Source organism: Drosophila innubila (genome assembly GCF_004354385.1).
Source record: "Drosophila innubila isolate TH190305 chromosome 2L unlocalized genomic scaffold, UK_Dinn_1.0 4_B_2L, whole genome shotgun sequence".
In the NCBI taxonomy this organism is placed as follows: Eukaryota; Metazoa; Arthropoda; class Insecta; order Diptera; family Drosophilidae; genus Drosophila; species Drosophila innubila.
The window spans coordinates 12,543,866-12,568,468 of NW_022995372.1; the positions used below are offsets into that span (position 1 = coordinate 12,543,866).

The 24,603-nt window shown below is 35.8% G+C and overlaps 1 long non-coding RNA gene across 1 annotated transcript; it reads left to right on the top strand.

Moving 5' to 3' along the window:
* Positions 1-646: 646 nt before the first annotated feature.
* On the top strand, positions 647-22,971 carry LOC117779486. Its single transcript, XR_004617013.1, has 2 exons — positions 647-780; positions 22,922-22,971. It is a non-coding gene; the product is annotated as an uncharacterized LOC117779486 (long non-coding RNA).
* The last annotated feature ends 1,632 nt before the right edge of the window (positions 22,972-24,603 follow it).

Sequence of the window (24,603 nt, forward strand, 5' to 3'; positions counted from 1 at the left end):
ACGTTTATAGAGCGAGACCCTAAATAACCCTGCCAGAGATATGCAACACATTTAAGCGATATTTGAGTATTTCTCGTGGGCGGCAATGAATTTCATTAGGTTGCGTGTGGCGTTGGGTTAAAGAGCTGCACAGGACGCGACGCCTGTGTAAACAGGAAACGAGCCTAGGCACACACCACATCACACACACAGGAGCAGGACCTGAGACCCGGCATTTAACGCACAAACAAATGTAATCAATGAAATTTTATGTGCAACAGCAACGCACTTTGTGGTTCTGGTTCCTCGAGGTTCTGGTTTGAGTTGCCCCCGGGTTTCGGTTCAACTCATGTTTATACTTAGAAATGATTTTGGTTATCGCTGTTGTTGTTGCCTGGCGTGTTGCTTTTATTTACACTCGCGTTCTTTATACCTTTATAACTTTATTTAGCTGCCGCAAACAGTCTCAGATACAAATTACAATTGCGGCGCGTAAAAGAAATTAAATAAGTATTTTTTTTCTTTCCTCCCTCTCATTTTTTTTGTATTTGTAACGTTGTGTGTATTATAATTCTGTATTGTACTTTTTTGTACATATTTGCTACACCTTTTGCGTCCAGCTCACAACTAATGCAAATATTTTACCTTGCTCTCTTTTCAGACATTTCGTTCGTGCGTCCATTTCGGCTAATTGCTTTGTGTTTTTTGTTGTTGCTGTTGTTGTCCTCGTTAACGTTGTCTTTGCTGTTCGCTGGAATTTGAATTAAGCACAGCTAAGGATGTCTGATGCTGTTCAACAAGGTTCGTATCCATTATAATATGTATTTTATTTGTGTTTGATATCAGCAAAAACATTTGGGGATTTTATTCCAATTTTTGTTTCTCTTTTTATTTTTGGGCTTAATTGCAAGCTCACAGAGGTCTTTAATTATTTAGGATTTACTAAGAGTTTGGTAGCACAAGCTGGAGAAATTGAGTAAACAAATCACTTATTGTTAATCAAAATTTTGTGTAGATATTCAGCTCACAATTATTATAGAAACGAAAACACAATTAAACTGGCAAAAGTAATTTGAACTGATGTCTGAAATGCAATTAGCTTGTCTTCAAATGACTTAGTCTGTGTGATTGGCAAAAACAAGTTGATGGCTTAAAAAGAAATAATGATTAGTTAGTTTCAAATTGGTTGTTTTTTTATTTTTTTTTTTGAAAAGAAACATATTGAAGAGTACTTTAAGCAAGTAGAAGTTGTTCATATAGTTTGACATACATTAAAATAATTTTAAAGGATTAAAGAATGAAATATTTCTTCGTTGTTCTTGATTGCTTGAGCTACTTGACATATTTGCATTTAATGAATATGCGTCTTATTAGCTAGAAATTGTATAATGAAATCCTGATTCACCGTAAATCTTCTTTTCATGTTCTATTACATTTCTCAGTTAAATAGTAAATATAAACTGTATCGTATTTAATTAGATTACGCAAAGAAGTTGTGTAATTTCCGTGGATGATTGCAAGACTTATATTTATCGATTGATTGCCAAGGTAAAGGATCAACAAAGTCCCTATAAGAACAAGCTGAAGTGAGGGAAAGTGAATTAAGCGCACTCGCATTACAATTGCAACAATTCACATGCTCAAATCTTGAACTTTTACTGCCCTTATCTGGGCAGAGGTAAACTGCCAACTAAACAACCATAAAAACCACTGCCAAGATACCCAAAAATCCAAAAAAGAAAGACAAAAATACAACAACTTTCCTAGCACTCGAAACCATCACAAATCACTTTAAACAGAAGGACAAACTTGAGAAAGAGTGAGGAGATACACACATACAGTGAGTTAAGGAAGTTTTCAGTCGAAATCTACTTGCACCTGGTACGCCCACTTAGTAGCTTAGCCAAAGCTATTAAATCTCGGCACTTGTTTTCGTGGGTAAATCGGTCGCTTGCCTAAATCGTATATCTGTAAGATATACAATCACTTAAATCGCTGAGCGGCTAATCCGCTCCTTTGGCTTATCAGACTTCAAACAAGAAGACAGAGAGAGCGAGAGAGAGAGGAAGAGAGAGGCGAAAGACAAACTCCCCCAATGAAATGTTGCTGCTCGCATTTCAAATGCCAAATATCAGTTTTCAGGCCAGGCAGAGGCGCTGAAGGAAACAAATCAATAAACCTCAACATATACTTTGTGCTACAACAGGACAGGGAAGAGAGGAAGTGGAAAGCAACCTAGAAGGCATATCAAATTTTTCACATTTTTGTCCCTTCTTTTTTGCTCGCTTTCGATTCCGTGATTGTGATTGACGTCTTTTTGCAGTTCATGGAACGCCCGCGGGGCGGAGTTCAACTTCGAATTGGAAGTTCTTTAGAGACATACTTTCTTTTTTTTTTGCTCTGTTTTCTCTGCTTTTCTTTGCTCTCTGATTTGCTTTTACTTTCGATTTGGCTTTTGTATTTTGGCATTTGTGCTGATTAGCCTGGTCGGTTGCATTGGGTGGGTGGGTTTTGTTTGGACTGTCAGTGTGTGTTTTTCATGTTTTTGGTTGGTGGTAAAAAGAAATCAAATGTTGTCCCTTCCCGGCAACGTCTAATCTCTGGAGCATGCTAATAAACCAAGGATCTGGAGTGGGAGAAGGATACTACTATAGTCCCATTACAACAACTCTCTTCATATCCAAGTAATTTCATGCAAATAACGTATTATACGACAGCCGACACTGACTGTACGTGTTGTGGGTATAGAAAACTGCCTCCCAACAATGCCTTTGACAATAATCATAACAACGGCAATGAGCAGGCGACATTGCCCCGAGGGGGGCTATGGGGGATACGACGTAATATTTGTCAATAGCCCGGCACAACAATTGACAACGGAATACAAAAGGCATAACGCAAAAAAAAAAAGTGTAAGAAGAAAAAATATCGAGAAAAGAGAATATACTTCTAAAGGGAATATTACTTAGTATACGCGTGCAGGCAACACATAAATAAATAACAGAATGAATATAATAACTAAGTGAAAATGTACAAAATTTGTGTGGACAATGTTCAAGAAATAATGGGGGAGGTTGTCCAATGAAACCAATCGGAACTGCAGCTGTGAGGTTGTTAGGGTTTGATAAAAACACAACGATACAATGGGAATGAGCATTGTCCGATTGTGTTGGGTAATTAAGATCTGATTAAGATAAAGCCAGCAGTCGGTTGTGTCAGTTCAGTAAGGGATCAAATCCGGGCATTACGTGAATGATTAGCAATAAAAATTGATTTGGTAACTTTGATAACTGCAGATTATAATAATTGCTTAGTACTAGTTGAGATTGGCCGTGAAATGGAATTTGGAAAAGTTTCTGGGTTTGCCACGTTAAAAACTCTTTTTTTCTTGTCTTCTTAATAATCCTGCGATGACAGTGAAAACTATTTAAATAGCATGAAGCGTGCTCAAAAAAAAAAAAAAATAGTACTGTATCAAAAAATATATAAAGTTTCTAGATTTAAAAATAATCTTTTATTTGAGTTGTATTATTGTAAAACGTATCTGCAATCTGTTAAATTTCAATTTTATGATAAATTTTACAGAGCTAATTTCTGTTTACATCTACTCTGAAGAAAAAATTTATTTTTCAGAAAATGCTTGCATATAATTTTGTTACTGCAATTGTAAGATAATGCATTAAGTGTACGCTTTTCAAAACGGGTTCTTAGCTGCGGCTTTAGCGTAATATATATTTATATGTGGTAAACTGAAAACAGCTAGTTAACAGTGCTTTCAGTGCAAAACACGCCCACTCCGCCCACCTAAACTCCCACTACTTAGCCTCGACAGCTGCAGCGCCACCTATCATTCGCACTCGCATTTCACATCACATGATGCACAGAATTGCCCCGCTTCCTCCCCCTTTCGTTCTCTTCACTCTATCTAGCCCTCAGTAAACTCCCACTGCATTTCTTGATCTCTTTTTGTGCGTGTGTGGTGTGTGGTGTGTGTGTGAGCTGGTGTGTGTTATCTGCAGAGCGCCACGCTTGCAGCTAAACAATGAAGAACTAATCCACAGAGCATACAAAAGAATAGCTATAAAACTTGTGGCCTGACTGACGAGGTGGGGAGTGGGAAGTGTGGGAGTGTTTTGAGCATAAGGCCACTTTATGGCTGGCCTTTGCAACAATTGTGCAGCGTTGCATTCAATCAACAAACTTTTTAAAGCGCAGTTACAAAACTCGCAGCAGCAGCAGCTGTGAACTTACAGCAACTGACAAAGTACGTGCAACGTTGTGGAAGACACCAAGCAGCAGTAGCAATAACAACAACAGCAACAACAACAACAACATCAGCAGCTTTTAATTATGACAATCAATACTCAAATACACACACACACAAACATATATATATATATATAGATATATGCAACTTTATTGCTCTCTGGGTGTGTGTATTTGTTCCTCATTGCTCATTGCTCATCCTTTGCCAACTAGTGCAAATAAAACTTAATTAAATTCCATTGGCGAACTCCAATTTCGCCAGTTGCTCTGTTCCGGCCATTGACCAAATACAAGACTCTGCGCGTTAGAAAGAGACAGAGCGACAGAGTGGAAATTGCAGAGAGAGAGAGAGAGAGATCGCTATCTGAGGGTTAGGCGACAAGCGAGCGCCTAGATTTCGGCTGCATATTACAACAATCAAACATAACCTAATTAGCAGATGCTCAGATGTACGTACACTGCGCAAAAAGCTTGCAAAATTAACAAAGTTAAATAAACGATGAAATTATGAAAGCTAATTTGGCATAAGCAGAAATGCTGCATGGCTAAAATATATCCATAATTAAATAACTTGAAAGTTTGTCAGCTTGAATTTATTTAAAATTAACCATAGTATTATTGTTTTTCAAGAAGGTATTTAATTTTGATATGTAACTTATAATCGTTAATTTATAGATAAACCGACATTCATCAAACAGACAATCATACAAATATTTGGAAATGATGAAAAAAAAATGCTTTTAAACAAATTGAAGTTTATTTTTGCTGAATTCTCGATTTGATTGTAAATAACGTATATACATGAAGACTAATTTTAAAAATAATAGAAAAAGTTGATAATAGACTTAAATAGATTTCTGCTTTTGCTTTGTTATTTTTTACCGTGTAATCTGCCAGTTTTGTTGCTGCATTATGCGCTCGCCATTGCTGCTGGACGTAATTGCAAGGATTTCTCATCCTCTGTTTGCCCAGGCCTTCAATTAACATGTGCGTCGCGCACTGTCTTTGTCTCATTCCCTCCCGCCCTCTTTGCCTGCAGCAACAAAAGGAGGACGCATGTCCTCAAAATGGGCGCCAGTCAAGTGTATTTGCACAGCATTATTATTAGTATAAGTTTGTGTGTAGTGTGTGTGCGTGTGTGTGTTACAGTCTCTCTGTAGTGCCGACAATCAAACACACACTCAAAGATTAATCCTGACACTCACTTGCAAACTAATTACATGGCTCTTAGGTCAGCACTGAAGTTGCCCCAACCCCATCCCTGTCCTTTCCACTGCGCGTTCTATGTACATTATGCCCTACAGGCAAGAGAACCAAATAAGCTTCCCCTTAAACGAAAATTGGCCATAATCAGGTTGCCTCCTGCCACTGATTGTTGTTTGCTGCTGCTGCTGTTGTTGCATGTTAACATCAATTGAATGCAACATTTGATTGGCAATAATTGAAAATAGTTGTTGTACATTAAGAGTGTGGACAGAGGGTGGGGCAGGTTGGCCCTTTATATTGGCTGTTGCCATGGTTGCTTTTGTGTCTCTCTGGCTGCAAGTGTGAGTATTTTATTAAATTCACACCCATACACACACAGAGGCAACGTTGTTGTCTCGTTCTCAGCATCATCATCGTCAGCATCATCATCATCATCATCATCATCATCATGTTGTGCGCGCTTGACCAACAATGGCACCCACAGCAACAACAACAACAAGAACAATAAATGTGTAATGATAGCCGCTACTACAATCGCTCTGCCTCCTCACTTGGAAGTTACATGCAATTTCATTCAACTGCTGCGAAATCAAATGAAACGCAAGCAACAATTCTGAAGCTACTGCAAATTGCTTATGCGTATTCCAAGCAGAAGACTCCTCGACCTTCTGTCTCCATTCTTCCACTTTTTATTTGCATTACTACAGTGTATGTGAATGTAGGTGTGTGTGTGTATGGGGTTGTGTGTTGATCTCATCACCATCCCCTTTGGATCATTTGTTTATTTCATCTTTTGTAAACTGTCATTACTTTGTCATGGTAAAGCCGTTTTGCTGACCGAGTTCCCGACAGTTTTGTCCATTTGTTGCATCAGCTTGTACCAATTGTCAGTCACTCGTAATTGGCGCTGGCAAAATGCTTAACGCCGCTTTTACAACACAAGAAATCCTGTTAGCAACTGCCCCACTAGATTTATTCTTTTCCATTGTTATTTTTCTTTTATTTCACTTGTTTCAAAAATGATAAATTGACAGATCTTATCGGGTATTATCCTTTGCTATACAGCTCAGGCAACATGATGATAACGGTCACCATATTTTTTTTCCTTGAGCTTTAAGCTCTGTTTACTTTCAATTATAAGGTTTTCAGAGGATTGTTTAAAATGTTTAAGCATCTGTTGAAAAGGGCTGCTCCTTAAACTAATGAGCGTTATGAAATATACAAAAAAAAAGTCTTTTTTATATCTATATCTAGACTTCACTAGTCTTATTTTTAATATGAAAGCATTTTGAAAGTCAATAAATACATATTGATTACATCAGTGTTCAACTTAATAGATTGTTTTAACCCAAACAATTAACTAATTAATTGCAATCGTTTTGAACTATTCGTTTATTACTCGGGAAACATTTTTCTGTTGTTTAAAAAATGATTTCAAATTTCATAATTATCGACTTCAATTGAATTTTATCATTTGATAAATACAATACATTTGCCATCAACCATCATTGATTGCATTTGATTTTTAAAACTCGTTATATTAGAAAATATTGGCTGCATCAATAACACGTATTGATTTCTAACAATTAATACTTGATTTACTAAACATGATTAGAAACTTTAAAACAATCAATTTTAACATTTTCATGTATTATTAGTTTATATTTAGATAAGCCTATGTAATTATACGAAATACTTTGAGATCGATAACAATTTGAGGATATGTATATAATTTGATTTTCAGACATCTAATTATTATTCAATTGCACATACATGTGAAATGAAGCGCTTTAAGCTTTGATGCTCTTCAGATTATTCCCGCACCGCAATTGAGTGGCAATCACAGGAAGAAACGTTGAGGAACGCATAAATTATGTTGTGGCATGAGAGGCATGTCTGGTTTATTAATATTAATCCGCAATCATTCAAACATTTCATTATATCAATTGCCGGTGCTCAGATAAATGCGCAGAGCACACAGAGCACATCATAAATTCAAAAGTTAAACACATAATTAAAAGCACTTCAAACTTGACGTCAAAGCTACAAACAACAACAACAACAATGACTGCGATAATAAAAAAATATATTGCAAATTGAAATCTCATACGATAAATACTTGCAAACGCGGACTAAAGTATCTATAGCCGTATCAGTTATTGTATGTGAAAATGAATCTGTATCTGTATGTTGCAGTATATATCATTGGCGTGTATCTATGCAATTGTTGTTGGCGCATATTGTGGCTATTAATCGCATTACTTATTTAATCAATTAAAAACTTTTTCAAGCGCATAAATAACAACATTTGCTGGATTCACAAACGCGTCAGATTTCAAATTGTCCCCCCTTTTCAAGCGAACGTAATCTTTTATTATGTTTGTAATGCATTTTGTCTGCCAGCACTTATGTTGCTGTTCTTGTTATTATTGTTGATTTTGATGTAATTATTCACACTGCAATTATACAAAATCATGGCAAACTTTTCTGTTGCTTTCATTTATTATGCGACTGTTTGCCGTTGTGTTGTTGTTGTTGTTGCTGTTGTAATTGTTGTTGCTGCTACTGTTCATAATCTGCAATGAAAACATGCACAAACACACAGCACATACACAACAAGCGCATTATTATGTGAAATCATATCAAAGGATTGCCATGAACAACATCAACGAACTCACATTGCATAATGTCATGGAAATGGACAAGATGACTCTTTGCATCGTCTCTATTTCTATCTCTCTCGAACTCTCTCTCTCTCTCTCTCTCTCTCTGTAACTCACATGTCTATCTGTTCTCGGTCCGCTTGTATCTGCATTTTGTACCACAAGCTCGGTAGATGCATCTCTGCTGTAATTTTATTCTTTTGCACACAACATACATACTCCCTATCACCCACTTCCCCCGCTTCCATCGCTCACCATCTGAAGCAAATGTATCTATGAGCTGGCAATGTATCTGCACTGCCCTTTAGTTCCTCATCCCTAGTGCCATTGAAATTAAAACTAGAGACGAGAATTTTTGTGTATCTTTTTTTTCGTTTTCTGTTTTGACAATATGCAGAGTACCCTTTTATGGCCAAAGGTATTACGAATAAATTAGTACTAAAACTTTTTAATTTTCTTTGACATATTAATTCATGGATGTGCGTAAAATTCTAAAAATTTGAGTTAAATTTTTTGATTTAATTACTTAAAATACAAACTTTTTTTAAAAAGTAAAATATTTAAGGTTATTTATAAAGCTGTTCGATACATAGAAGTTATAGATTCGTCTTTAGATGTCTCTATGAAAATATCTGTACTATATAATGTTATAAATATATAATAGTTATAAAATCTTTAAAACGATTATTCCACTTCTTTAGCAGACTTTTAAGCAAACAAGTTTAAATAAAGTATAAATTCATCATTGTAACTCTTTTAACAATATAGTTCAGAATTTAAGGACTTTATAAAAAGCGTGTACCGGAAATCGGTAAGAATTTGTTTTATATCGGAAAGACTTGTATCTCTTAAAGTTGAAGTTCTTTTCGAGTAGCGTTACAAAGTTGGTAACAAAATGTGACATACACACTTACTCGCAATAATTCTGAGTAGAAATGTGAAATGAATCAAAGGCAAGCGACAAGCAGACAGAGAAAGAGAGTTAGAAACTTCAGTGAACATACAGAATCTCAAGTTTTGAACTTAGCTACTCTCTTTTGTCTCACTCACACAATGTCTTTTGCTATCTCTGTCTCTAACATTGTCGCCGCTGATGATGCGACTAAAGGGGAAGCGTTTAATTAAAAACATTTTGTATACACTTTTGCTTCCTTTTTGTGTGTTTGTTGCTGTTGTTGTTGTTGTTGTTGCTGTCTGTGTGTTATTGCGATTCCGTTTGCAATTGCTCTGCCCTTGCTTCGCTTGTTAATGATATCACCAAATTGTTGTTGTTGTTTCTGTTGCTGTTGTTGCAGATGTTGTTGTGCTGTTTCTGCTTTTGACTGTTTGGTTGTCAGTTGCCTGTTGTATTGCTCTGCGTTGCTTGTTCGTTGCTGTGTTAATGATATTTAATGATGATGCTACTGCTGCTGCTGCTACAACTGCCACGCCCATCCCTCACATTTCCCAGCCCCCTCGTCCCTCGCTTCGCTGGCACTCAACAACTGCCATTTGCTGCACTTGCAGCACATGAAAATTTGTTTGTCTATGGCGGATAACGGCGTTTGATTTTGGCCTGCTCTGGCTTTTAATATGCACATGAAATCTAAAATCTCTGACATTTCTCTCTCTCTCTCTATCTATCTCTCTATTCCTCTTCCCCTTTATGCATGTCCTAGCTATCCCAGCGAAAACTCATATATGTTGCCTAGCTGGCGCCGGTTATTGCAATGGCTTTTTGGACCGCTGGCCCCGCAGGCCACAATCATTATCAGTTTTTGGTTTGCGCTTGTTTGTGGCTCTAACGAACGGCTCTTCGCATTGATACTTAACCACACAAACACACACATACTATCACACACACACACACGTACATACCCAATGCATACATTCATTTTTACACTGTGCATTCTGAGCCAGAATTTTATAGTGACCCTCAACTGTTACACTTGTTGCTGTTGCCTAACTGTGAAAGCTATGGCTCTAATTGATGTTGGCACCACTAGATTTGGCTAATCAATGATTCGTTAGATACGATAGCCCAGATAGTAGATGAAGCATTAGCTAATTATAAATGATACATTATGTTCGTATTGACATAGGAGGGTTTAATTATGCTATGGTAGAATATAAAACTGAAGCATACTTTTGGGCAAATATTTGCTATGATTTTAGTCAAAATCTTATAGATAGTTATCTTATAGTAAAATAACAATGCTCAAATAGGACATCAAATAATTGATTCTTTCCTAGGCTTAACAATTTTAATAATACAAAAGGATAAGAGATAACTTAAAACAGTTATGTAATACAAAAAAAAAAAATAAATATACAAAAAGAGGTCAAATAACTAGTATGATTAAAAGATTTATATAGAAAGGATTCCTCCTTTCAAAAAAACAAAGGAAATTGAAAATGTAAGTTGACTCTGAAGAAATAATTTTTTAATTAAATTCATTAATTTTATATAATCATATATTATAAATATAATAACTTTTAAAGTCAGAGATTAAAGATTATTATCTTAAGTATTTATAACAGTTTTCCTCCAGTTTTATGATGATATTGGTAGTAAAATTATTAGTTTTTGTACACTTAAACATTATTTAATATAATATCAAAGATCTTTCACAATCCTTAAGATTTAAATAATAATAATACCTCATCTGACATTCCAGTGACAATCCCATATTACCTGCATTTAATTAATCTCAATCCCCTCGAATAACAACACAGAAACTTTGCGCTTAATTACAAACTCTTACACACACACAAAAGTCCTCAGCATCCAGTCAAATCTCTGCCAGAAATTCCCATATTCTTAAACACTTTTGCGTTTGGCAATCTTTGACTAGAATTTGACAACGCCAGCTTTGCCACTAATTTATGTATTTACCCGCAGCGAGTCGTTTGTGAATAGAGTTTGAGTGTGAGTATCTATGAGATACTTCATGTGATACTCGTTGGCTTTGACGGTGTCTATTGCTTTTCGCTTAGTGTATCGACTGCTCAAATCTGTCGCCTCTCTCTCTCTCTCTCTATCACTCTCGCTGTATATTGGCTTTTCTCTTGACTAAAGTTTATTTAATATGCGTGCGGCGTCAAAGATGCTGATGATTATTCTGTCAGGGCGTCGGCGTTGGCGTCATTCGTCTGTCTGTCTGCCTGCCAGACACGCCCACAATCCATGCATACAAAAATAACAAATATTGATTTGTCGTTTGCCTAGTGGAGTGAAGAGAACAGGAGGTGGTGGAGCGGAGGCTTGTGTGGAATTTGTGTTGTTGTCAACGCGGTTGCCTTCGTTTTGGCGAATGCTTTTAATCATTTTGCTTGCAGTTTGACGGGATACATGCATGCAAAGTGGCTTGTCATATACCCAATCCCTTACCCTTTCCAACCCCCCTTCCCCCGCACTTTGGGGCTTGCTGTGAGCGGTACACTGCGAATGCTTGCATTTAAAACGAGCTGTCAAAATTACAAAAGGGTTTCCATTTTTTAATTTCGATTATTGCTTAATTTTTTTCTATCTTCTACAATATTATTTTATGCATAGAATCTTTTTAAATCTATATGTATTAACCTTTGGTTCATTTGGGTTGCAACTTCAAAGGCATTATAATGAAGCACTGTGTTGTTTCCCAAGATATCTCAACCAAATTAACCTATTGTGAATTCAGAATTATCCTGATCAAATTTGATAAAAATCAATCTCGGCTAAAAATCTTCCTATACCAATATGAAGATTTAGTATGAAAAACTTTGTTTATCCATAAGAATTAAAAAGAATAAATATAAATAAATTTATTACTTTTCTCTCAGTGTACAATGCGGTTTATTAATTCTGTTTTGTTTGCCGACTCTCGCACAGCAGTGGATTCTCTTCTTTTTTTTTTTTGTCGAAAAAGCGCCAACAGATAGCCACCAAAAGTTGTTATCTCTCTCTAACACACGCTCTGACTCGCTCTATTTCACACACTCGCTGTGTGTGTATGTGTGTGTGTGTGTAAGTGCATTATTCTTTTGATTATACAAATTATTATCAACGGTTAGCCAGACATTGAAGCTGGGCTATTGCATTTATCATCTATTCTATTGTATGATTCATAGTTCACTGATGTGCTTCAATAGACTGAATGGCTTTGGCACGCTTGGTAGGCTCCATTAGGCCCAAGCTTTCCCCTCCATCCCCCCCTTCTTTCTGAATTCAAATGCCTGTTCTCTTTCCAAAGTGTTTTTGGGTTTAATGTAATAAAGCGCAGTCTGTGCACAATTGAAATTTATAATTAGTAGCCAGACATACACAACACACACACATACTTGCCTGTTTTATCATCACACACACACTTATATGTATATACTCACGTGTGCGTGTATTGAATATGATTAATACTTCCGAAGTTATTTGTTATTAGATTACACATAGCCTGGCCTCTTATATGGAGTGTACAACAGCTGTCTATTCCTCTCTCTTTCACACTCACATACTCAACTCTATTGGTGTCTCTTTCTGTTTGTCTGAAAGCACTGTTCTATTCTATTCTCTGTGCATTGTGCGTTTCTATTGTTTGGCAGCCTGTGCATTGTTTTCGTAGTGGAAGCTGCGGTCTCTGATAACAGTTTTTTGGGGGGCGAAGTCAAACTTCAAATTGAAAACTTTAATTAGAATTATTCTTGTTGCTGTACATGTTGTGGTTGTTGTCGTTGCTGTTGTTGTTGCTATTGCTACGTCTGGCGTGCATTGTCGGTGACGGAAAACGCGCCATAGACTGCGTCCAAACACTCGAATGAACTCTCAGCTCACCTTTGCCGTCAGTCGCCAGAGAGAGTGAGAGAGGGGCCAAGGGATGGATAATAGGGGTGGCGAGCTATGTTCAGGGTTATACCAAAAGTTGACGCAAAACTTTGCCTCAGGAACTTGACGCGTGTTCAACATACTTGAGCGCCTCTGTTGAAGAGTTGCGGCATGCGGCACAGTGGGTGATGCAGAGGTAACGGCATGTGGCAAGTGCAGTTTTAATAAGTTAAAACTTTTGCCTCGGAAAATCAGTTAGCCGCTTACTTTTTTTATTCTTTTTATTTTTCTTGTTTTTTTTTTCTTCCCATAGTAAAAGTTCTGGAATGTCTGGGACTGTCTGGGCGCGCTCCCTCGTCCCCAAAACCTAGAGAGACATCGAATCGCTTTTATCAATCATTTAGCTGTTGTTCTTGTTGTAGTCAAACTATTTCCGGCTTAATTGTCAATTAGTGGGCACAATTTTGTGAAAATGTTTTCAGGTTCAATCAGCCGCAACCAATTTCGACATATCTATAGCTATAACCAACTTAATATAGAAGTTATACAATGTTCAGCTTCATCGTAAAATATAAAAATAGAATGATTCGAAAAAAAAATAATAACAATTAGAGTTCAATCAATTTATTTATTGAAAATGGTTATAAACTGAAATAAAAGGCAACAAACTTGTCGGCTCACGTTATGTGAACGGCCTCTGACCAGCAAACCCCATTAATTAGTTGGACCGCAAATTAGTGGAACATTTTCTGCACTATGTATTATGCGAAATGAATCGAAATTTATAATACACTTGCTCAGAGTGGGCATCTGAATACTAAGGCTAAGAATAAAAAAAAAATGTTTTACTCTAGACTTGCATATATAACTAACTATAAAACTATCTAAATAAACATCCATCATTCTTTCATTCTATTACTTAGGGAAAGTTGTAAAAGATCCGTCGTTCTCTTCTTTTTAAACTTAAATATACAGAGAAATCAGATCGATAGAATACAATTATTTACAATTAAACCAAATAATTTGTATTTATTTAAACCAGCTTAAAATTCTTTTATTTACCATTTCAATAGAAAGAGTATTTAAAATTCGTCGACCCAAACATAGTTTATCTCTTTTATAGTTTTTATTCTCATGTCTATTTGCATATTTATCAGTTTTTTTCTGCTATGAAAAATGATTTTCAGTCTAATTTATAATAATATGGTTAGCATTTGATTTGCATTGTTCTAGCTCTGCATTTTGTTTTTGTTAATTCAATCATTATGCGGCTTTAAACATTTTCCTATAGATATTGTTATGTTAAGCGTGTGATTATTATGTCAGAAATTGATTTTTAAACGAACAAAAGAACAAAGGCCAGTTTAGTGAATTTTTAAGTTTCGCTCTACTCTTAAGATATTTCTTTGCTTTCATTTATCAATATAAAAAATATTTTAAAGATATTTTAAGATACAAAGCCATGATATTTTTCTTAACATGATAACAAACCATAAGCTTAATAATTTTTGTAGAAATATTTTATATCAAACTTTTTCTATTCCGTTTCTGAATTTAATATAATTAACGAAAATTATCCTTTGAAGTACTCTCAACTGCATGGAAGTATAAAAAAGATATCAAATGGAGGGCACCATATTTATTTGTATTACTTAGAGAGCTATAAAAAAAAACTCTTGAGTAAGCACTGTAAATAACATAAATGTGTCACAGATCAATTGTCTGACAATTGCCACACAGAATTTCAAGCGATCTATGGAGAAATATATCCGTGGGTTGAAAGCTCTTTAGCATCGATCATTTATCAATATCAATTCGATTTGCCCTCGTGCCACACATCCGTTGAATTTTTAAGCGCAGAACGTATTTCAATTTGACCGCACACATAAATTGGAAAGCGTTGAAATTGGAATATTGCCGCATTGCCATATTGTTCTAATTGCTGTCATTTGTTAGATTCCCCTCACAAAAAAAACTGAACGAAATGAACTGAAATGCGTGTCGTTATTTTGAAATCAGCTGGCAACTTTAAGGGGCCCTAATTGATATTAAATAATAGCACAACAACAACACACCCCAAAAGAACAACACACACACACGACAACCTGTTACGCAAAATAAATTCAGCCCAGCTCTCAGAAATACATATATATATATATCTTTTTTAATAAATGCAAAGCCATAAATAAACTGATGCCCAGGTACAAAAATGGGACACCCAGTGAGTGAGGCAGAAAGTGAGAAAGAAAAAGCGTTGGGGGGATAGAAAGAGAAAAAACGTAAATTAATAAACAACCGAAGAACACAAAGGCGGGAAAATGCGAAACAAGCAAAAGCTCTCCATAAAATTTAACAGAAACAAAAAAATCTTTTGTAATTTCTCAAAATTCTCAAACGTTTATCATACGATTTGTTTTGTATTGTTTCGTAAATATTTTTTTTTTGCCACATATTTTATATATTATTTACGCATATTACAACCGGGCTCCAGATGGAACCGTGACTAATTAGTCAATTTCTGAGCCAATCTCAACTTGGTTTTTTACCCCTCCTCACATGTCTCAGCCCTCTTCCGCTTTGCGGCTACAATACGATTTAACGTGCAGCTCTACTAATTATTTATGGCTTTACTGATTATTTATTTTGTTGTTGTTGTTCTTTTTTCTGTTGTTAATTTATTTTTTATTTTTATCGCCTTACAAACTTTAATTTTATTGTCCGCTCCATTCGGTAATCTGTGCAGCAGCCAAGTATATTTATGTGTGTTCGCCTGCTCTATTTTTAAGGGGAAGTTAGCTATGTGTGGAGCTTTGTGAAATTGAAAAATATGTTCACGAAAACTTTTTTGATTATTTATTATAACATTTTCAAAATCTTTTTCTAAGTAATATGTCCAAAATAAATTGAGACAAGTTTCAAAAATTTCGAGAAAAAAATTGTTCTTAACTCTATACAATTATATAAAAATGTTTAAAACAGCAACTTCAATATACCGATCAGGAAAAAGAATTTTTATTATCTAAACAAAATAATTAAAATATGATATTTTTGCTCAGATTATTGTGACATTTTAAGTAAAAAAAGAGTATGTTTTTAGATAAATTCTAAGAGTATTACAGCTTCTGCTTTTAGCCGCTGGGAATAATTCTGTGTGCTGTTCCTTTCTTTATTTTGAAGCATTTTTTTTTTATTTCAAGAAGTTTAGTGCTTCATTAAGCAATTCGAATAGCCATCGACTTTTGTTTTAGCATCGAGTGGATCGACGTTATCTCACATTTCTCTGTGTTCTTTGTTGTTTCTTTCTTTATGTCTTCTCTCGATTTTTTCATAAGCGCGTAATTTACTTAAGCTGCTTTTGGCTTAATATGCGCATTTTAATAGATTTGTTCCACTATCGTCAAGGCAATAAATTATAAAATTCTTCTCAACGGTTGCCCAAGCTGAAGTCCTCTGCCCTCTCTAGCTCCAGCTCTAACCTATCTACCAATATTCTCCTTTGCTCTGTCCTTTATCCCCTCTTAGCTATGCACTTGCCTGTTTATATTGCCTGCTGTGCCAGACTCTGAAAGCTTTTGAAAGCGGCCTGAGTGCCTCTAAGATGCAACTAATGATAACGACAGAGCCGGGAGTTGTGCAGTTGTTGTAATTGAGTGAGAGGGCGGGAATTGGTAGGGGGGGGAGGTTGCAGCTCGATTAAGCTGCTTACCTGCTGTGGGGCGTAGCTTTTTGGGTGTAGTTGCTGCATCAGCGTTGCGACCTCCACACAGCTGACAGCTCAATGGCCATTGCTCCCTCCACAATACTCTCTCTCTGTCTCTTTCTCTTTCCCTCTTTCTATACGTTTGTGTGTGTGTAGGTTGAGTTGGTTTTGTGTTGATTTACAGTTGGCTCCATTCATAATTATCAGCTGCAAAGTCAAAGCGCACACAGGGAGGCGGCATCGTTGCGCTTTTTCACGCTTTGGCGGCTCATTAAAAGCATCGTCTCTCCTCCCTCTCTCTTTTCCACTGCCTCTCTGCTTATGCCAAGCCTTAACGCTCTGCTGAAGGGTGTGTGAGTGTGTGCGGACCACAGTTATAAATTATGTTTGGCTATGCCACAAGATTGATAGCTCTCCATAGGCCTCAAAGTGCAAAAGGCCAGTGTGCAAATGGCGTTTGTTGCTGCGCTTTATGCCGTGTGTCATCTGCGCCTACATTTTAGGCCCGTGTCTTGTGACCCAGTTAGGACCTTTAATTAGTATATATGTATGTATGTACATATGTATGTGCATTGCTTACAATACTGTGTTTGCATAGCCGAACGCGTTCCGCTAATTTCAGCGCCACAAATTCATGTTGCATATACCAGCTCCTCTATCTCAGTTTCTGTCTTTCTCCCACACTCTCTCTATCTCCTTCTTCAACTGCATCCATGGTCCAAAGTCCTCTTGGCGAATTTCTTGGCTTAGCGCAAGAGAATTTCAAATTTGCGGCTGTTATTTCAAATGCATGCGTGCTTCGGGAGAGTAAGAACCCACACACGAGACAGAGAGAGATAGAGATAGCAAGTTAACCTCTAGTTAGGACACCGTGTACTATGTCAAATAGAATGGGAAATGCACCAGAATGTATGTAGTTTGCTGTGCTGCGTTTATGTTAAGCTAAGAGATGTTCCAGATTTTACTAAATTAAAATGAAACTTCGTAACTTAGTTTTTAGTCAATATTTTAAACTATTACCCAATGAATAAACTGTACACATTACATTGAATAATAAGTATATACAATAAATTCACATTCATTTGCAAACATTTCGTCAAATGTGAGTAAAATTTAAGGATATTTTTTTTTTAAATGTCTTTGTTAAAAAAATATTTTCTTGCAGCTTAATTTCAAGCAAAACTGTGCCGAATGTGTTCCAAATCACGCCTTGTAATATACAATTTTATAACAATATTGCCTATTTTAATATTATCCAATCATAATATGCAATATATAAGAAATTACTCTACTATGATTCTACGCGTAATTAAATAAATTCTATGCATATATATGACTTCTTTATTAAAAACAATTCTCAATTTAATTTGAAAACTTTTGTAAACAACATGAAGAACTAGAAATCGTTTCATTTTCCCGCAAGTCAAACACTAAAAATTTGCCATTAGCTATTTTTTATATTTAACAAGAGCAAATTAGAGTAAAATAAAATAAGCATAAAAGATTTTATATTTTAATGTCATAATAAGTAATATTATTCACATTATATTCTTGAATATCAAATTAAGCCAATTTTTTAATAATTTCATAATGAAAAACAATTTTCAACTATAACCAGGTAATCTGTACGTTTAATCAACTTTTAGCAAACAATTCTTGAACAAAGTGAAAAACTAGAAATTGCAATAACCAAGTGTGCAAATTTTACCATCAGTATTTTGTTTTTTCGTATTTAGCAAAAGCAACACCAACACTTTTCGTTACAATGTAATTTTCACGCTGCTTTCTCCCTGCCGTACTCTGGTCCCTTTGGCATTCCTTATATGCATTTGCTGTAGTACAATGGTGCTGTGCCCTAATCCCAGGCAATCCATCAACTCGAAGGCTACAAGGCAAATCCAATTCGTTTCAACTCTTTGCTGCTGACGCTGGCGGCGACCACACAAACAATGGCCTCAGGTCATGCAACATCCAAAACCAGCTGAGTAAAGCCCCTCGAACCACTTCAATTTCATGTAATCTCTTTAAATGTGAAACAGCGTAAAACAACAATAAGGAGTAACAAAAGCAATGGCAAACAGTAAATGATTTTTCAATACCCTGTAAGGTTAGAAATGTTGATCACTAGCACCTTTAAACTGACTAAAATTCTATAGATTTTACAAAATTGATATTTTTAATTTTAAAACTACTTTTGAAATTTCATAGACATTTAAGCATTAAATATTATTATTGTTTGAGAGGGCAGATACTACCCTATACCCTTCATATTATTTACAGGGTATTACTAAAAATGCAGCACACGACAAGCTTGCACTTCAATCGTTACTCAAAAGTTCATCGAATCAAATTCTTTGCTAGAAAAGAAGAAACTTAAATGAGTTTCAATTTCTTGAGTGTGTGTTTTTTGTTGTGCAGTGCTTCAAACTGTCATTTCGTTTACAGTTAAAAATGTTACAAATAAATCTATTAGATGATGCTAAGTGTTATTATTGTTGTTGTTGTTGTTGTTGTTGTTGCTGTTGATATTGCTATTGCTTTAACTGTTGCAATGTCACAGTCGAATACACTTTATTTGATTTCATTAGGAACATTTTTCAGCTTTTGTTGACAGAGCGCAACAACACGGAAAGAGAATGACAAGGAGAGAGTGAAGTAGATGGAGGATAAACGCTCTTTTTATTACTTTTCATGTACATGTACATATGTGTGTGTGCACACAATGCATACAAGCAAACATTGATGTCAGAATTTAATATGCTGTATAAATCGTTTTAAGCCATTGACACATTCATGCGCTCGTTTCATATTCGTAGAAACAGCTACGGATACAGATACAGCGACAGCAACAACTACAGATACACAGCAATGAACGAAAGTGTTTCAGAGCGCAGTGAACAACTTAGGGATACCCTTTATTATTTTTAAAATATATATATTTAAACTTTCATGAGTTTCTTAAATTTTTTTAAATTATCAAAATTTGTCAACAATTTGCATTTTTAAATTTTGTTAACCTTATTGAACTCTCCACATTATTACAGGATATTAAAAAGCAACGTACAATCGTAACATGGTCGTAACTCTCTGCTTCTGTGTATAAAAAAAATGTTTATATTTACACGAAGCTCATACACACACACACATGTAGTATATGTAGAAACATGTTTTTTTTTTTAATTTTGTATTTCTTTGTTTTTTTTGTGTAGCATATAAAAAAATATTCACTCTTATTGCTTTTCGAAGCTTTTCCATTGGTTCACATTTCATTTATTTTCACTTGCAGTCAACTTGACTGTGTGTGTGTATCTGTGTGTACTTCACAACTTAATACACTTTATTATTGAAAATATTTTTTATTGCCAAGTGGGCTGTGTTGAAGCTCTTTCCCAGAATTTGGCCCTGACACGCGGCACATAGTTTAGCTACCCCACAGTTTGTTGTTGTTGTTCTTGTTGCTACTCTTGTTGTTGTTGTTGCTGGTGGGCGCATTGATTTGCTGCACTCGTTCCATGAAATACAAATACCGAGTACAAAGCCCTACTCTCTCAACTGAATTGAACAAAACCCTGCCCCTTGTATACTCATCGTACAACATACATTTTATATGTATTTTACTTTTTTTTATCGCTCGGATTTTGATATTCATGTTGCATGTTGCTGACTTCTGAAGTTTTGGCAAGTGGAAATTGTTTTTGATTTCTTTTCCAGTTTACGCTTTTTCTTTTTATTTTACTTTTGTTCTTTTTCCATTCATTTATGGTAGGAGAACAAGCTTCACTTTGTTTATTTAAATTTACATTTCTTTTTTTGAGGATATTCGTCCATTTTTTCTCTACTGTTTACTGCTCAATGGTTATGTAACGGTTTTGAATACTGCTCAATGGTTATGTAACGGTTTTGAATACCCTGTAGTCATTAAAAGTAGGCAAAAGGAGGAGGCATATGATAAGGAAGCTTAGGAGAATGGAAAGAAAGTTGATGAAACTTTTTAAAATTATATTTATATAGTTCACAATTTAACCAAAACATGGACTCATGAAGGGCTAATCTCAAAATTTTTAAAGGTATTTCTAAGTCGCGATTTCTGTCTTGTTCTTTATATATATATATATATATTTTTTTTTTGGAGTTATATGCAAATGCCGTTGGGCTTCATTAATGAACTACTTTAGTGGACCCACTCGCCTGCTTACTTATTTGATTCAATTCAATTTGGCGTGTGCCACGCCCCCTCCTCCCACTTTTTCCATGCGCATAATTTATGTGCCGCTGCCAACCCCTCCTCCCCCTGTCTATCCTCTGACTGCCTCATTTGCCAAAGTTTCTAAATATACGCTCGATCCGTTCGCTGTGCTTTTGCTGTATGCGTCAGTTTGATAAATGATATCAATTTCTTATGAACTGCTCCTGAACACAAGCATATACAGTATGTATTCTCTGAAAGGCGTCAAAGTTTGTTTTGCTTCTCGGTTTTTGCATTGTTTGTTTGTGTTTGGTTTGGTGTTGTTGTTTGTTTTGTTGTGTTCTGTTGTGTATTTCTGTTCATCAACTGTCGTCATTTTGCCAATTTGACACTTTTAACGGCTGCGCACTTGAAATTCAAATGCTTTTCGCTGCTTGACAGTTGAGCATATGAATTTTTAATGGGGCATGTGGCAAGCTTTTAGAGAAGGCCCCCAGAGCACACGCCAACAACTCCATATGGTTAAACTTATCAATATGCTAAACATTGTGTATACGTGTGTGTGAGTGTGTGTGGCTTAATGGTAATGCTAAGTAAAGTGCCAAGCGCAACAGATGCAGGCTATTATAAGACACACTTTTAAAGGTGGCAAGAGCGGACTTTATTTCTTAATCTAGTAAAAAAATCATTTTGAATATATACAGTTGAAAAAAAAAAAATATAATAGCACCACTTTGTCTTAAAGATTAGAGGTTGGTGCTATTTTTTTTTTTTTTTGCACCCAAAGGCCAATTTTAAATAGGAAAATATTAAGTCTAATCTGAGCTAAGAAAAAACTGCATCAACTTGACAATTCTATAGTATATTCTCAACTGAAACAATTTCTAGTCATAATACTTTATATCATTCTTTTTTTTATTTTTTTATTTTAAAATGAAATGTGCCAATAATATTAAGATCTAAAATGCTCTTTCGGAACTTTCAACTCTCATCTATCTAATTTCTCGCTCTAAAAGATACTTTAATTTATTCTAAATTCTGGCGAGTCAACAATCAAATTGCTTTTGATTTTAAGCCTAATCAACGCAACTATTTAGCTGATAACTTTTACCAATGTCACATAAACTAACATTTCTAACGAGCTAAAAATTAAGAAAAAACCACATAGAAAGAGAGAGAAAAGAGCAAAGAAGAAAGAAATGAAACAGAATTTGTTGGTCGGCCACTTGGCTTACAGGCTGTCGGCTATTAGCCCAGAAAAACACACATAAAGAGCTGCAACACATTAGCAAGAAACGAGACACAGACCCTCCAAGTAGCTAGACGACTGACGACAAAAACAAAAAAAATTGCCGCCAGCCAAAACAGTTCCCAGACTGAAAAGAGAGAGAAAGATAGAGAGAGACTAGAAGGGGCAAAGGCGGGGCAGCGAACTAGAAAAACTTTCGGCCACTAATCTATAATGCTGTCAGCCATTAAACAACTGAAAAACCAAATTTGTAACCATTAAAAACCCGAAAGAAAAAAATAAACTGAAATGATATGAAACGAAACTTGGCTGGAAGTGAAATGACTGATAAATGCCATTCCGGCTGCTCTTTGGTTGTCTCATTTGGGCTGCCAAATAATATTTAATTATAAACAAATAAACGCAACCGTCTAAGGCCTCAGGCAGCACAACGGGGTCGTCGAATCTATCTATGTATTTTTCTTGTTTTTTTTTTGGGACTTTTAGCTCGTAAAAGGTGCAGAGTGATTAATTGTATGTCAGGGAATTAAATCAAATATTTGAGAGTTGTCACAGACAGAGAGAGAGACACGATGAATGGTCTGCTGCTTCACTGGGCTTTATCTGTCTATTCGAAATCACGAAATGCAAATAAAAATGACTTGAAAATGCCATAATAATTTTCCTTTCTCGTCGTGCATGAAAAATTGAAAAACCAATGCGCGTCCAAAAGATAACAAATTCCTGTTGAACCTCTTTTTTTCACTGTTAGATTAAGAAAGAAAGCAGAGAGACCTGAGGAAACAGACAGGCAGACAGTCAGGCAGGCAGGGAACAAAAAGATACATTAGCATATATCAATGCCAAATGCAAATAAATCATCAATAACATTTCTTCTCCACTTATGCACCACTTACAGATACTTAACCGCGAAGACAAAGACGACTGCCAGCTGAAGAAGAAGAAGAAGAAGGAGGAGGAGACAAAGGGAAACGTAGAGAGAGAGAGAGGGAGAGAGAGACGCTGCACACTGGGGCAGGCGGCCGATATGCGTGGCAAAATCATTTTTTGACGAAAGCGTTTGTAAAAAAGTAATAAAGGCATTCGATAGAGAAATCTCCAGAGATTATAAATCCAAAAGATTTTTGAAATCAGGTAAAAATTGTGGGCGTGACAGCCTCTCAAAGTTGACCCTTATTTCAGTGCGCGCACAAATGTGGATTTTTTCCTAAAATGCAAACTTTAAAACTGATTTGATGACAAGTTATATGACCGATCTTTATGTTTTGGTTTCATCTGAAAGTACATTTATTTTAATTAAATGCCGTAGAATTTTGTTTCTTCACTTGTTGACCTTTCATTCCAGCGATGTTTAAAAAAAGCACTAAAATTAGGCTATTTTTTGACTTTGATGGAATAGAAAAAAAATTGGACTCGAAGGACTCGATCCCTTACCACAGGAGTCTTCGTTAATCAATTCTCTAACGAAATAACCGGTCTTTCATGCGTCCAGCTGCGTCTGGGAGAGTTATAGGACGAAAACTGATGCAACCTCGCAAAAAATGGTGATAGAAGAGGAAGAGCGCAGTACAATTTCATACGTTTTCGTTATGCGAGGCATCATACAAGATTTATCAAAAAAACAAAATTTTTTTTTTAAATAAACGTAATAAAACTTTTATATATTAAACGATGCTGTTTTAAGAATAAAAAAAGATTAAAATTTATATTTCGAACAAAAATAAATAATTTTTTTTTTAATTTTACATGTAAAATATGCACTGAAAATATTTTTCAACTTTGAACGAAAGCCCTGAATCAACCAGTAGGCCTATTACGCAGTGAAAACACTCATGTTAAAGCTTATGAAGTTTTCTATCAAATGCCTTTAAATTTTGAAAATATCTTCACTGGTTCAAAAGATATGATTTTGCAACGCAAAATGAGGATCTGCCCCACTGTGCGCTGCAGCTGCAATTCTTTGGCCCAGAAGCGTTTCTGTCATATGCATCAAGCGGCGCCTTTGCATAAATTGACGCGAGTCGGAGAAGCCAAGACTGGGGGAGGATAAACAAAAAAAGGAGCTGGAAGAAAAGCCGAAATGGAAAGGCAAACATAAAGCAATTTTATGCGTTTTTAAAATGCGTCAATTGACTGAAACAACAAAAGCGCGCGACGACGCGAGCTGAAGGAAAATTCAAGAGAATCGCATGTGAGCACGTTTTCCCAGCAGCAACAAGAAAAACATACAGCAAAACGGAGCCGACACACACAAATCAAATACAGTCGTATAACCATATCGAAAAGGAACCGCAGGACAACGACAATCGACATACGTAGCTGATAAGAAGTAGAAGGGAAGACGCCAAGACGAAGCAACAGAAGAAGAAGCAGCAGAAGCAAAACGCTTGATGATGGTTTGTTGACGACCAACAAAAAGTTGTTGAGCGTGTAAACATTGGCAAGCATTGAAGAGGGAAAAAAGGAAAACAAGAAGAGATGAAGAAGAGGAAGGACCCTCAGAAGGAGCCACATTTATAAATGCGCTACAGTTACAAATTGTAGCCACAGCTGTGCGTGTGTGTGAGCTGTAAACCATTT